Source organism: Ursus maritimus, unplaced genomic scaffold (genome assembly GCF_017311325.1).
Source record: "Ursus maritimus isolate PB19 unplaced genomic scaffold, ASM1731132v1 scaffold_1, whole genome shotgun sequence".
NCBI lineage: Eukaryota > Metazoa > Chordata > Mammalia > Carnivora > Ursidae > Ursus > Ursus maritimus.
The window spans coordinates 99,249,040-99,263,851 of NW_024423343.1; positions in this window are offsets into that span (position 1 = coordinate 99,249,040).

Genomic DNA, 14,812 nt, shown 5'->3' on the forward strand with positions numbered 1-14,812 from the left:
GGGGGGAGGGTGTAGGAAGCCGGTGGCTTTGCCTTTGTATCCAGCGGTGGTGGGGGAGGCGGTCTAGACAATCTTCCAGAAGCATGGGCTCAGGGCCTGCCCACCTGGTTTTGTGATCACAACCCAACCTAGCCTCTCAGTGTCCTCGTCTGTAAAATGGGGGCAATGACAGTCCCTACCATGGGGCCCAGAGGCTCAGGGGGTTGTCGCGAGCATTGAGACGCTTAGAACAGGGCCAGGCTCCGGCGTGATCGCTGTTCTCCAGCATACTTGCCTGTGTCAGGAATGGTGCGAGGTGTCCCGCCCTTCCTCCGAGAGGCCCTCTCTGATACACCTCTTTCGTCCTTAGTTATTCATTCAATGAATATTCACAGGGGCTGTGACGCTGCTGATGTTAGCTAACATTTATTGAGGATTTACAGCCATCAGCTTCACAACACTGTCTGGTTAATCTTTATGACCTCCCCGTTGGGCAGGTGAGGTGTACCCATTTTACTGATGAGGAGGTGAGGCTCAGGAAGGAGACTGTCTTGCTGGAGGCCTCATAGCTCTTCCAGGGGTGGCTGGCATCTGTGGCCTTCCAGATGCTGCCTCCTCTCCCTTCAGTGTTCTCAAGAGAACTTCGGGGCCCTTAAGCCCCAGGGGCTGGGGGAGGTGGAGGAGGACGTAGGAGAGAGAGCAGCTCTAGGGCCAAGGGGACCCAGGGCTGCTGCTGGGTGCGGCCTGGAGAGGCCTTTTAGAAGCCCTCAGCTGTCCCCGGGCGCCTGCCCACCTACAGGTCCCCCCTGGTGAGAACGGTCACTCCATGAACGGGTATAGGGACCTGTTTGAGGCCACCGCAGACCCCCAGAGAATCTGATGGGAGCAAAGATCCACAGAGGTGCTAAGAAAATGCACACTGGCCATGTTTGCAAGTAGGATTTCAAGGATGGATTCTTACACTCCTCATTGAGGCAGGGGAGCGAGGGGGGACAGAGAGAGAGGATTGCAAGAGGAGATGTTACTACCCACACTCAATTACAGGGACCCTCCAAATCCACGTCAGCTCAGGGGGCTTTGTGTGGTCAGACATTCCGCTAGCACTCCCCCTCCCCCTCCAGGCAGGCTCCTGTTCTGCCCCCTCCTCACCTCCTTCTTCCCACCAGGGCTTCCAGCTGACTTCCGTTCTCCGTGCCTCCCCAGCCCAGCCCCTCTCAGCCCTGGGTCTCCCTCCCCAGCCTCAGGGATGGTGGTGAGCGTGGGGTGGGTTCCTAGGTGCGAATCTCAGCCCTGGTCTGGAATGAGGGGTGTGGGAGGGCGGGGTTTGCCCGACTGCCTCCCCTTCCTCGTTACTGTGGGGCCTTTGGGTGGGGCACAGGCCCTGGGGTCCTCCGGTAGGAAGGGGAGACCCTCCTTGCCCCCCCGGGGGTGTATGTGTGGGTGCACTTGTGCGCTTGCGTGTGTGTGAGAATCTGACAGGCTTCTCCACCCCTGGAAAGCTCGGAGCCTCTTGGAAGAGCCCTGGTTTTTAGGCCACTTGGGATCCCTGTCACTGACCCAGTAGGTGTATGGCCCCAGGCCTCTGGGACATTCTGAGGGTCGTCTGGTTCTGCGTTGGGGCTTTGGGGTGTCATCTCACTTCTCACCGGAGCCCTGGGAGGGGGGTAAGTCACTGCCATTCACCCCATCCACAGAGGAGGCTCCTGGGGCCACCTCCCACTTCTAGGTCCTCGGAGCTCCCTGAGCAGTGCGCTCCACACCAGCTCCAAGACTTCTTCCTGCTTCCCTGCTGTAGGGGAGGCCCCGAGGACACCCTGCAGCTCCGTCCGGGTCTCCTCCTTCCCCACCTGAGAGCAGCTTTGGTGACCCTCTCAGCACTAACTGCGCGCGTGGACTTTGGTGCATAAATCCATGGAGGCGGGGAGGGGGGGGTGATACCTCAGACCCATTGTAGGCGAGTCATACCTTTGGGAGATGGCTGGCCGTGGGGACCAGGAAAGGGCTGGGGCCGCCTTGGCCCTGCAGGAGGGCTGAAGGCTGTGCCATTCACCTGCTTGTTGGTGGAAGCCACAGGCCAGCGCTGCAGTTGGGGGGTCACAGGTCTTTTTCCAAAACATACCCATGGCATTCTCCACCTTCCCTGGGTAATATTTTAAGTAATACTTGGTGGACCCTGTTGATCCCCTAAATAAAGTCCTTCTAGGGCCCCACGGCCCCAGGAAGAAGTCTGGTGGCTCATGGGCTCACCAGGGCCCCAGGCCTGCAGCTTTCCTCCCCACCTGGAGCCCGCAGGCCCCTCCTTGCCCGCCACACTCAGGCTTCGGTTCCCGTCTGCCGCTCACCACCTCCACCTCTATGCCTCCAAATGCCCTTTCCTGCCCCCAACACCATTTCTTCCCCTCTTGGGTAACTGTGCTTCACCCTTTGGGGCTCTGGAGTAGGAGCTCTCCTCCCAAGGCTCAGGATTCTCCTCTCCTGTCTTACCTGCAAGGTCACCCGCATACCTGCCTGGACTTTAGGGAAGGCGGGGTCTGTCTGGTTCACCACTGCACCATCCTAAGGCTAGGACAGAATTAGGGCTCAACACACAACTGTTAAATGAAGGCACGCATTCATGCTCAGGGGGAGAGGTCTGACCCCACTTGCCCATTTCCCTGATGGAGCCACTGAGGCAGAGGGGGTCGGCAGGACCAAGGGAGAGGCTCAGCCAGCTAAGACCCGAAGCTAGCGCTCCTGGACTGATCGGATCGGTGCTCCTGACCACGCCTTTGTTATTTTTCTCCCTTTTAAGAGCACCCCGTGCCCCACAGGTGACTCATACAATAGCATTTCAAAAGCCTGTAATTTGCCCTGAGTGTTCAGGCCTCGTGGTGAAGCTTAGCCTCCTGTATGAGCCTCTGCCGTTGCCCTGGGCAAACGCAAAGCCCATCCGCCTGGGTGGCAACCAAGTGCCCGGCCTCCAATAAAGTGTCCATGTTGGCTTCCCGCCCCCCTCCCCCCAGGGGCTCGTGGCACCCGAGGAAGACATCCCTCCCTGCCCTGGGCTTCCACTCCTGGGAAAGTGTGGTTTGCCACCCGAGGGTGTCTTATAAAAGCTCAGCCTTAATTAATCAATCACGGAGAGATGAATTGGTTAATGCGGGCCCCGCTGCCCCGCGGGTGACTGGCACAGTAACGAGTGTCAATTATTTCAGCATGAATAATGAATGCTCCGGCCGTGCCGAGAAGGAGTGGAAGGTGCTGAGTGCCGAGTCAGCTCTGCGGGCCAGCCCACCACCCCATGGGGTTCACTGTCCTCCCCAGGGGGTCTGAGCAAGGCCCTAGGGCAGTGCGTCCTCTTCTATCTTGGTGTGAGAAGGGGCCCCGGACGAGGGGTCAGGGAGCCGGACTCCGGCGCGGACTGGAAGCCTCCGCAGGGCAGGGGCCCGTCCGCTTGTGCGTCGCTCTATCCCCAGCACGGGGGTCGGTGCCTGGCAGGTGCATAGCAGGCGCTCTTAGCAAGTAGCTGCTGGTCGACCGCCTTATTCCAGCCCTACCCCTCAGTCGTGTGATCTCAGGCACGTTTTTTGCCCTCTCTAGCTTAGACTTCTCTCGTTTGAAATTGGATTGGACTAGATGGTTCATTTATTCATTCATTCATTTCTCTAGTAATTCCTTGTTTTTTCGCTTCCTTTCCTAAGTGCCTATTATATGTCAGTACCCCAGAGCCAGCACTCCTGTCTCCTGGAAGACAGTCACCTGCAGCTTCCACAGGCCCCTGCCATGGCCAACAGCCATTCGCTGGGGAGAGAAAAGGCCCCAGGGCTCCAGGGGCGCACCCGCATTCAGAGGGGCAGGTCATCCTGAGCCAGCTTCTTGTGAACTTCATGTGAACTTCCTCCCAGGCGGAGTCCGGGCCTTCCCTTGACATCCACTTACGGGATTATTCTGTGTCCCTTGACGGCTGGAGATGCCATGGCTTTAGCCACAGTGGTGGGACAGAATGTTACCTTCACACAGTGTTTCGCCTCTTCTGAGCACCAGGCTGGAATGGGCTCTCACCTATGGCCCGTCTTGGAGTGGGCAGGGAGAGATGAGCGGCTTGGCCGGCCAAGAGGGAGCTATGCTGGCTTGGTGGTGGAAAGGCGGGTGGTGCCCCCATGGTGGTGGGGGGGGGGCACTTCCGGGTAAAAGTTAAAAAAGAGCTCCCATTCTGTTCCATTGTCTGTGAGTCATGGGAAGGCAAGCCCCAAGATTTAGCGTTTGGGGGGAGGTGGGGGGACTGGTTGCTGAAAGCAGGAGATGTGTCAGAGGCTGGTGAGATCATAGAACTGTAGAGAAGCCCATCCAGCCTCTCATTCTGTAGAGGGATAACCGTGGTCCACAGAGGTCACAGACTCTCCTGAGGCGGCTGATGGAGCTCAGCTGAGCAGCCCAGACTCTTCGCCTGGTGCTTGTCGCGCGCACAGGGCTACAGGGTCCCTCCTAAGTGGAGTCTGACCCTCCAAGTTGGGATACAGCCGTGCACACATGGTGCCCGGAAGCAAGAGGTGGGGCTATGGGAGTGCAGAAAGGCTTTCTGGAGGAGGCTGGTCGGAGGCTGGTGGGGCCACATCACCCCAGGGCACCTTCCATCAGGGTCCTCCCTGGGCCCAGGGCTGTCTGCTCCCGTGGTTTCCCAAGAAGGGAAACACACTCAGGCCAGTGGCTAAGAGCTAGGTAGATAGCGGGGTGGCTTTCCACACTTGAGCCCCACCCTGTCCTAGCTGTGTGCCCTAGGGCTAGTTACTTAACCTCTCTGTGTCTCAGTTCCCTCATACAATGGGGCTAATAATAGTGTTTACCTTACCGGCTAATTGTGTGGATTAAATGTGACAATAATAATAATAGCTCCCACTGACTGAGTGCTCCTAATGTGCCAAGAACTCTTCTAAACCCTTGACATATTTTCGCCCAACTAATCCACCATGATTCTAAGGAGTTTTATTATTTCTATTCCACAGGTGAAGAAACCCAAGTTCAGACAGCGTCAGTGACTTGCCCAGGGTCATACCGTCTGATAGGGAAGAGCCACAGTGAAGCCTTAGGTCCCATGGGACACCAGGCTCCGGCCTGTGGGGTCTTCCCACTGCTGGGCTTTGTGAAGTTGGCTCATTCTGGGGAATGGGGCAAACCTCCTCTCTCCCCCTGCCTGCCCCCGGGCTTGGAGAGCCCAGGCTAGCCCTGTCAGGGCTACCAGGATGACCATGAGCTTCCTTCCAGGTCAAGGCTGAGATAGGGTTAATAAATAAATAAATGAAATCTTAAAAAAAAAAAAAAAGAAAGAAACTACCATATGATCCAGTAATCCCACTCCTGGGTAGGTAAACAAAAGCACGGAAAGCAGGGGCTCGAAGAGGTATTCGCACACCCGTGTTCACAACAGCATTATTCACAGGAGCCGAAAGCTGGAAGCAGCACCTGTCCAGCGATAGATGAGTGGATAAACGAAATGTGGTGTATTCATAATGGAGTATTCTTCAGCTTTAAAAAGGAAGGGAATTCGGACACGTGTCACAACATGGGTGAACCTTGAGGATGTCACGCTAAATGAAATAAGCCAGTCACAGAAAGACAAATACTGTCTAATTCCATTTATATGAGGTACCTAGGGTAGTCAAATGCATACAGGCAGAAAGTAGAAGGGCGGTTGCCGGGGCTGGGGGAGGGGGTCTGGACAGTTGTTGTTCAATGGGTAGAGTTTCAGTTGGGGAGGATGAAAAAAGTCTGGAGGTGCATGGCGTGAGTGTACTTAATGCTACCAAATTGTACGTTTAAAAACAGTTCAGGTGCAGGGCGCCTGGGGGGCTCAGCTGGTGAAGAGTCTGCCTTCGGCTCAGGTCATGATCTCAGAGTCCTGGGATCGAGTCCCATGTCGGGCTCCCTGCTCAGCGGGGAGTCTGCTCCTCCCTCTCCCTCCACTGCTCCCCCCCACCCCCACTCATGCTCTCATGTGTGCGCGCTCTCTCTCAAAGAAATAAAATCTTTACAAAAAATGGCTAAGGTGGTAAATTTTATGTTACATGTATTTTGCCACGATTAAAAATTTTAAAAAATGAACAAAGCCCACCAACCTGCCCACAGAAGCCCCGGGGGCAGACCCGTTTTTGGCCTCCTTGGCAGCGGACATGGGTGTCCTCTTGCCCACTGACCTCACCCCCTCTCCAGGGGGCCAGGTGCTCAAATGCACACCTTGTCTTGGCCTTCTGCACCTATGAAGTTCTCTCTGTGAGTGAGTGGGTGTATACGTCCTGTCCCTTCAGATGTCAGACCTCACCTGGAACTGAATCCAGAAGCAGATGTCACAACCAGCCCAAGAAACCCTGGAAATGGTGCCAAGGGTGGCCCTAAGGGAGTGCGTTGCCCAAGGATCCTCCCTAGAGAAGGTCGATGTTCCCACTGCAGCTGGGTCACCTAGAAGAACAGCCTGGCCCAGGCCAGCTGGTTGGGTAGAGGCTGCAGGACTCACCCTCACCTGGGCGCCACCTAGAAGAGCCACCTTCTCCTTACAGGCCTGGAGGGAGATGTGAACCTGCAGGACCCGAGCGTGCTCTCTTTGCCAGGCACTGAATGGGGATTTTTCCATCTCCCTTTATTCTACAATTACTCAATGAAACCGAGACACCATGCGTTCCTGCCTGTCCTGCAGTTGAGTCAAGACCCCAGACCAGGGAGCTGGAGGGGATCTGGAAGGGCTTGGAGCCCGGACCCTTGCCAAGTGGGGCTCTGAGACCTACAGGCCGAGGACGGGTTGGATCGGCACCAGGACCTGCCAGAAATGCTTGGCATCCATCTCTAAATGCTTTCATTAATCTGCTTTGCCTCGGGCCTTACGTGGAGGCCCTTAGCAATTGGTAGGCAGAACCCAAAGGAGTGGGCCGTGCCTAGGCCAGAGCAGGGAGCTGAAAGAAGACCGGGGGAGACTTACACAGGGGAATGCAGGTGAGCCAGGAATAAGAAGGAGAGCTGGGAGCATGGCGGCTGTTTACTGAGGGCTCTCTGGGTGTTAGACACAGTTGTAAATGCATGAGACTTCTGGCATCATACCTTCACGGTCCTTTGTCTAGGACCCAAGAGGTTCCTGTAGGAGCCCACAGAAGGGCACCTAATCCTGGCCAGAGGCCTGGGGGCAGGGTATCAGGGAAGTCTTCCTGGAGGAGGTGGTCTGTGAGCCAGGTCTTCCTGGCCAGGGAAGAGGGTAGAGGGAAAGGTGCTTTAGAAAGTAGAGATAGGAGGAGCAAAGGCCCCACCATGGGTGGCCTTGGCCTTGAGTGCTCCCCACTTCCCTGGCTTCCGTCACCTTCAGCCAGGCCTCCAGAAGGCCAACCTACCCAGGGGAGGTGCCCACGACACCCCTGCCTCTCACACCACGTTCAAGACCTCCCCTCCTCCCACACTCCCTCCTCAGGGCCTTGCCATAGGTGGTGTCCCAAACCCTGATTCGTCAGGCACTTTGGCAGAATAAATTGACGCAAGAGTGCCTCTTCCCTTTCTCTCTTTCTTCCTTTCTTTCTTTCTTTCTTTCTTTCTTTCTTTCTTTCTTTCTTTCTTTCTTTCTTCTTTCTTTCCTTCCTTCCTTCCTTCCTTCCTTCCTTCCTTCCTTTTTCTTTAAAAGAGTATCATTTATTGGTGGTTTCATTATCATTATTGTAAGGCATGTTCACTGAAAGAATCAGGAAAACCTATCAAAGTAAAAGGAAACATAAAAAAAATCACCTTCATCTCAGCAGTCGGGTCATGCCCACGGTTAACGCGCACACGCGTGGGACTGCACTGTATATGCCCGTATGCAGGTGCCAGCCGGCTTTTCCCATCAGTAGGAGCATAAGAGCTTTTCCCTCCAGCGATCAAATGTTCTGGCAGAAGCATTTGGATGGCTGTCTCTTAATTTAGGACCTTTCTTCTATTGTGGGATACTTAGGCCATTTCCCAATTTTCTCCCTTGTAAATAATGCTATGGTAAACATCTTGCGGCACCCGCGCTGTGGATGGTGGTGCTTCTGGAACGCCAAGGATGGTACTGGCATGGTGAGCGACGCACCTCTGCATGCAGGTCATGGGACCACGTGGGAGCAGAGTTTCTGAAACCCTAGTGGGGTACAGGGCCCTTGGGGTCTTGTGGCAGCAGACTCTGGTTAGTGGGGGGTCAGAGATGTCACATTGCCAAGGAGCCCCTGGGGGGGGAACACTTTGAGCAGCCAGGCCTCTGTGAGGTCTTCCCGCGAGGCTACTAGCAGCCAGGTCTGGGCTCTGGGGAGGGACTTGAGCTAGTTAGGACTTCTCCTCTGTCCTGGGCACTTTGGGAAGCACAGGCCCTTTGCGGGGGCGTGGGCGGCTCTAAGGGTTCCAGGCGGGTTTGTAGTCATGGTCTCCACCCTGCACCCCTGCACTCCCAGAGCTGCCTAGAATTCTATGGTTCTCGGCCACCCTTGGGGCTCCCCAAAGCTCACATGTGGCCAGCTTCACTCTGGGTCTGTGGCCTGTCGCCAGTGTTGGTTGGCCTGGGTCATTCCTCTCCATTCTTGGGTCCCCAGAACCCTCCTCAGTCGAGGGCACTCACGATAGATCCTATTTCACGGGGATTGACTAAGATAGTCCGCACGTGGGGGGTGGCACTCAGCAAGCAGTCGGCCTTGATAGCTCTTAGTGCTGGGGGCATTTGGGTGCCCGAGAGCGGGGTACAGGTGATGCCGTCTCCGTTCCGACTTTCTAGTGGTGTGGCTTCATCTCTCCGATGTCCTGGGGCTCCTCTCCGGATCCCTCCATTCATTTCACAGCTTCTTGTGATGTCCACAAGTGCTGGGGCTGTGGCAGGGGCCAGGCCCGTAGTGGCCAGCAAAGTGAATGTGGTCCCTGTCCTCCCAGAGCCCACTGCCCGGTCGGGATGACGGACACGAGCCCATAAATAATAGCAAACTTCCTCGCAGGCTGTAGCCAGGGAGAACTGCTTCGGATGAGGTGGTCGGGCGAGATGCTTCAGAGCGGATAGTTTTGCTGAGTGCTGAGGAAGGAGCTAATCACAGAGGAGGTGTGTCAAGTGTCGGGAGGAGCAGTCCAGGCAGTGGAAACCGCATGTGCAAAGGCCCTGAGGCAGGAAAAGATTTTTCGTGCTGGAGGAACTGAAAGAAGCCTAGAGGAGTCTAAGTGAGGTGAGCAGGAAGAAGACTTTACCACCAGAACTCAGGGGCAAGGGCCTGGTCATGCTGGGCTGGGTGTGCTGGAATACCTGGGGGTCTTTGGCAAGAGCATAGAGTGACCTGACTTGTTTTCAAAAGAGCATCCCAGCTGCGGTGTGAAGAATGGAGCTTTGCAGGGCGAGGAGGTGAAGGGAGCCCGGCCAGGAGGCTCTTCCCCGGGCAGGCCAGAGCCCAGGGAGAAAGTACACAGAAGAGGCTGCGCTCGGGGCAGGACGTCTGAGGGCAGGCCCACAGGGCTGGGAGGTGAGCAGGGAGGGGCTAGGACCATGAAGGGCGGGGCGTTGGTGTGGAGAGGACAGGAGGAGGCAGGAGGCAGGTGTGGGAGATTGTGGTCGCCATGTGGGACCTGCCCTCCGGGTGCTGACTTCTTCCTCGGCTAGGTCGCCCTGCAGCCATGTGGCAGAAGAAGCTGAGGGGTTGTATCTCTGTGGCTGTGGGGCTCCTGTCCTGGGGGCTGGGGGATGGCCCACGGTTCCTGTCGGGTCACCAAGCACACTCACAAAGTTGCATTTCCATTTGGGCCTTCCATGGCCTCGTGTCTTGTGAAGGAGGATGGAGCCTTCTCTCGGCCAGAATTCTCGGGCAACTGCAGGGCTGAGAGACCAGGCTGGCGCGTGCGCGTGTCTGTGTGCGGGCATGCATGTACACGTGGACACTGGCTGCGGGGGGCTGCTGCATGGGATGGGGCAGCCGTTTGCTGAGTGTTTCTTGGGGGATCAGTGAGCCAGTGGAAGTTTGGGCAGAGCTTTTGAGATTCTTTCCCAGCTGAGGCCCGCACATGTATCAGGACAGTTTCCAGACTCACAGAATGGTGAATAGTTGACTCTTCCGTGCCCGCCATGGTCTAGGGGCCAGAGTCTGCCCGCCAGAAGCCTGGATGCGATGGGAATGCAATGATGGAGAGCCACAAGTCCGTAAAGTTGAGCATGTGTAGAAACTGTGTGTGTGGATTGGCTGGGAGTGGGGGGTAGGGGTGGGGGAGGCAAGGAGGGTCATCTAGTCATGTTTCCCTGAATGTCCCAGTGCCATGGCGGGGGGGTGCGTGTTCTCCAAGCCATTCTCCCAGGGGGGCTTAATTCTGTCCCTGCACAGTGCTGCTGACCTGCCCAATGAACTCAGCATGGCACGTTCCATGGGGCCCAATTGCACAGCAAAGACCGAGTAGGTGCTGATGGGCGGAGGGGAAGGGAGATGAGCGGTGGAGACGACGAGATCCACCCAAGCCAGCCCCAAGCACTGAGACGGCCTGGCAAAGGCCCCGTGCCTGGAATCACATGCCAGCTGTCTCAGCAAGTAGGCAGTGGCCTAATCTTATTACCTCCTTTCTGACGGCTGGTGGAAGGAGGCCCAGAGACACCCCGTGACTCCCCCAAGGTCACACAGTGACTGGAAGACCAGCCAGAGTAAATCCAGTCGACAAATTCAAGGACACTCAAAGAACCAGGGGCTCCTAGAATCTCTCTTCCCTCCCCCCTTCCTCCCTTTCTCTCATCTTCCTTCCTTGTCACTCAAGAAAAAAGTTATTTGAATATCACTACAAGGCCAGCGGTGCCCTCAGAAATTCCTCATCTGTGATCGTCTCCTCCGGGGGGTGGGGGGCCCTCTGCCCTCAGAAGGGCTTGTGGGTAAACTTGTGATGAGCTATTTCTAAGGTAGGAAAAGAAAAACTAGATCACAGAGCCCTGGGGAAGGGCTGCGGTTGGCACAGAAAATAAGTGATTCTGTCAGCAGGCAGGTAGGCTGGGGGCCCCTCCGCGCAGCTGGGATCGGCGGCCAGCCCTGGGGGCATTTCTGGGCCCCGAGGGGCAGGAACAGAGCTCATCCTCTGAACCTAATTCCTGAGTGTGTGAGCTCAGACAGGTCCTACAGAGGCACTGAGGTGCCTGCAGGCCACGCACACCAACTGCCAATGTTCCGTCTGTCTGTCTGTCTGTTAGACTGAATGTCTGCCTTACTCATCTGAGCCCTGAGTCACTTCGTTTAAAATGCTGTTCCTGGAACCGAGCTGGGTATCAGTGGGTGGGCCTGAGTCATTTCTGCCATTGGGAAGCACTGAGGGCCCAAACGGGCCACGATGGGACGCACAAGGAAGCCCGGGGGATTCAGTGCTTCGGTGCAGATAACAGCGCTTGGCACGTACTAGTGGCCCAGGAGGTGTTACAGCTCTGATCAGCACCTGTCATTATCATCAGGAGAGAACGCGGGTCCAGCACCCGCGGCTCAGGGGACGGCTCCCGGAGAGAGGGAGGGGATGGAGAGTGCTCCTCACGTCAAGGGCTCCGAGATGAGAGACGAAGTCAGGAGAAGGTGAGGTTATCTGGGGTGACTGGACGAGAAGAAGAAGGAGGGGGGAGGGCCCAGGGAGGAATTCTCGTGTCAGGGTCAGGTAGGTCGAAAGGAACCAGAAAGGAGAGCCTACCACTGAGGAGGGTTTGGGCCCATGCCTGCCCCCCAATCCCAATGCCAGGCTTTTAGGAGTCCAGAGTTGCTTTATTTTATTTTTTTTAATTATAAGAGTATGATTGGGACAAAATTCACATGTCATCCAATTCCCCTATTTAAAGTATACAATTGGGTGGTTTTCAGTATAGTCACAGAGTTTTGCAATCAGTAGCACAACCAATTTTAGAACATTCTCGTCACCAGCAAAAACCCCACCCCACACCCATGAGCCGTCATTCCCCTTTTTCCTCTGCCCCCACCCCCAGCCCTAGGCAATCACTAACCTCCTCTCTGCCTCTTTCGGTTTCACATAAATGACAGTTCACATAAATGAAATCATACAGTACAGAAGAAGTCTTTTGTGTCTGGTTTCTTTCACTCAGCACGTTCTCCTGGCTCATCCCTGTCCTAGCACGCATCAGCACTCCAGCCCTTTTTATGGCTGAATAGCATTCCAGCGCATGGATATACCACGTTCTGCTTATCCATTCATCAGTTGATAGACATTTGGGCCGTTTCCACTTTTTGGCTACCGTAAAGAAGGCTGCTGCGAACATTCATGTCCGTTTTTATGTGGACACATGCTTTCGGTTCTCTTGAGTATACACCAAGGCATGGCATTGCTGGATCATACGGTAGCCCTCAACCTGTGGGGAACCACCAGACTGTCTTCCAAAGAGGCCGCACCATTTTACACTCCTACCAGCAGTGTATGAGGGGTCCAACTTCCCCGCGTCCTTGCCAGTACTTGTAATCGATTACAGTTATCTTAACGGGTACGAAGAGCTGACTCACTGTGGCTTTGATTTGCGTTCCCCTGATGGCTTGTGAAGCCCAGCATCTTTTCATCTCTTTACATATCTTCTTTGGAGAAATACCTATTTGGATCTGTTGCCCCTTTTTTAAATTGGATGATTTGTCTTTTTTTTTTTTTAAGATTTTATTTATTTATTTGACAGAGACAGCCAGCGAGAGAGGGAACACAGCAGGGGGGTGGGAGAGGAAGAAGCAGGCTCCCAGCGGAGGAGCCCAATGTGGGACTCGATCCCGGAACGCCGGGATCACGCCCTAAGCCGAAGGCAGACGCTTAACGACTGAGCCACCCAGGTGCCCCATGGATGATTTGTCTTTTTATTATCAAGGTGTAAGGGTTCTTTATATATTGTGGATACAGATTCCTTATAGGAACTGGGATTTGCAAATATTTTCTTCCATTCTGTGTATTTTCCGTATTTGCTTGATGGTGTTTTTTTTAAAGCATGGAAGTTTTAAATATTGATTAGGTCCAGAGTATCTATGTTTTCTCTTGTTTGTGTTTTTGGTGTCCCATCTAAGAATCCATTGTCTAATCCAAGGCCATCCAAGACTTATCAACAAGTAATCCAAGACTTCAACCTGTTTTTCTTATAAGAGTTTTGTAGTTTTAGCTCTTACATTTTGGACTTTGGTCTAATTTTTCTATATAGTGTGAGGTAAGGGTCCAGCTTCATTCTTGTGCGTGCAGATAGCCAGTTGTCCCCGGACCATTTGTCAAAAGACTATCTTTTCTTCCATTTAACTGTCTTAGCACCTTTTTTGAAAATCAGTTAACCAGAAATGTGAGGATTTAATTTTGTACTGTCCACTCTCTTCCGTTGTTCTGTATGTCTACGGCTGTGCCAGTAACAAACTGTCATGTTTGTTGCAGCTTTGTAGTAAGCTTTGAAATCAGGAAATGTGATGCCTCTAACTTTGTTTTGGTTATTCTGGGTCTCTCAAATATCCATATAAATTTTAGGATCAGCCTGTTATTTCTGCAAAGAAGGCTTCTGGAATTTTGATGAGGATTGTGTTGAATTTGTAGATCAGCCTGGGGAGTGTTGCCTTCTTAACAGTATTCAGTCCTGTGGTCGATGAACATGGAATGTTTTTCTATTTGTTTAGATCTTCTTTTATTTCTTTTAACCTTTTTTTTGCAGGTTTCAGAGTTTAATTTTTGTACTTCTTTTGTTAAATTTATTCACAAGAATTTTATTTTTTAATATTACTATAAATGGAATTGTTTTTCTTAATTTCATTTTTGGATTGTTCATTACAAGTGTATAGAAATAGAATTGATTTTTGTATATTAACCTTGTTTCTGGCAACTATGCTGGACTCATTTATTATAATCATTTTACAATGGTTCCCTGAGGAATATATACGAGATCATGTCATCTACCAATAAAGGTAGTTTTACTTTTTCCTTTCCAATCTGGATGTCTTTTATTTCTTTCCTTTCCTTTCCTTTCCTTTCCTTTCCTTTCCTTTCCTTTCCTTTCCTTTCCTTTCCTTTCCTTTCCTTTCCTCTTTGATTTCCTTTCCTTTCCTTTCCTTTCCTTTCCTTTCCTTTCCTTTCCTTTCCTTTCCTTTCCTTTCCTTTCCTTCCCTTCCCTTCCCTTCCCTTCCCTTCCCTTCCTTTCCTTTCCCTTCCTCCCTCCTTTCCTTCCTTCCTTCCTTCCTTCCTTCCTTCCTTTTGCTTAAGTGTCCTGGCTAGAATCTTCAGTGCTTCTGCTATTGCACAGAAAGAACATCTACCTGAGCCCATACTCCATCTCATCCCATTTCCTTGCCTTTCGTTGCTGACTTGTACTGATGCCTTCCCAACTCCTTTGACTCCTGTGCTGTCCTTTGCTTCCCAGATTCTGTTTCTTCTCAATCCTGAGAGTGCCCCTCTTGGTTCAACCTTTTATTCCAGCCATGCCCTTGAGGGCAGTTCCTTCATCCTCACTTCACCTGGTGTCTGTCCCTGGGCAGGGCTTCTGGTCATGAAGACACATGGTCATGGCTGGAGCAAGCAGAGTCCGAGACCAGGCAAGGAGGCAGTTCAGGTAGAGTCTGCAAGGCCAAGGCCACCATGAAATCTAGCAAGACGGCAGGCTCCATGTGCATCTGGGGGGCCACCAGGGCTTACCTTTCAGAGGGTCCCTGTGTGTGGAGCAGGAAGAAATTCCTGAGATCAGCAGGGCAAGGGTGAGACTGTTGTTGGCCAGTCCTGATGGCAACCCATCTATGATGCAAGGCAGGTGTCGGGCCCCACACCAGCACATCATGGCCTCTTCCCAGGATGGGCCAGCCTGGCCGAGGAGGGTGCAGAACCACTGCTGAGATGCTCTGAGGACTTCTCGAGAGCAGGAGTGTTGTCAGGTGAGTGGAGA